This window comes from Penaeus monodon, chromosome 15 (assembly GCF_015228065.2).
Source record: "Penaeus monodon isolate SGIC_2016 chromosome 15, NSTDA_Pmon_1, whole genome shotgun sequence".
Classification (NCBI taxonomy): domain Eukaryota; kingdom Metazoa; phylum Arthropoda; class Malacostraca; order Decapoda; family Penaeidae; genus Penaeus; species Penaeus monodon.
In genome coordinates, this window is record NC_051400.1 from 13,149,176 (window position 1) to 13,149,510 (window position 335).

General features: G+C 44.5%; 1 protein-coding gene across 1 annotated transcript in view; it reads left to right on the forward strand.

Moving 5' to 3' along the window:
* Positions 1-143: 143 nt before the first annotated feature.
* The window catches only part of LOC119582112 (U-scoloptoxin(01)-Cw1a-like), a 2,209-nt gene continuing 2,017 nt past the window's right edge, over positions 144-335 (forward strand). The window contains exon 1 of the mRNA XM_037930353.1: positions 144-266. The gene's annotated coding sequence lies outside the window, so the exon portion shown is untranslated. The remainder of the gene's footprint in view (positions 267-335) is intronic.

A 335-nucleotide genomic window follows, 5' to 3' on the forward strand; every position in this document is an offset into this window, starting at 1 on the left:
GCAGCATTGTGTTGGATTCGTTTATCTACGGATAGCAACGAAATGTAAAAAAAAAGAAAAAAACTATTATCCTTTCCTTCGCATTTGCTGAGTCGTGTGAATGGAAGTTAAGAGAGGATTCCCCCCTTGCAACACTCCCCCCCCCTCCCTCTTTAGGGCGGGCCTTCTCCGGGTCAGGTATAAAAGGGGGATCGACCGGCCAGAAGAACTAGTGACACGTTAACTCCGACACGTGAAGGTACACTTAAGGTTCAGCACTGAGAAAGGTAAGCTGAAAGATGCTGAAAAGATAGTCACTTTGTGTTTATATGAAGTCGCTGAAACGTATGTTAATT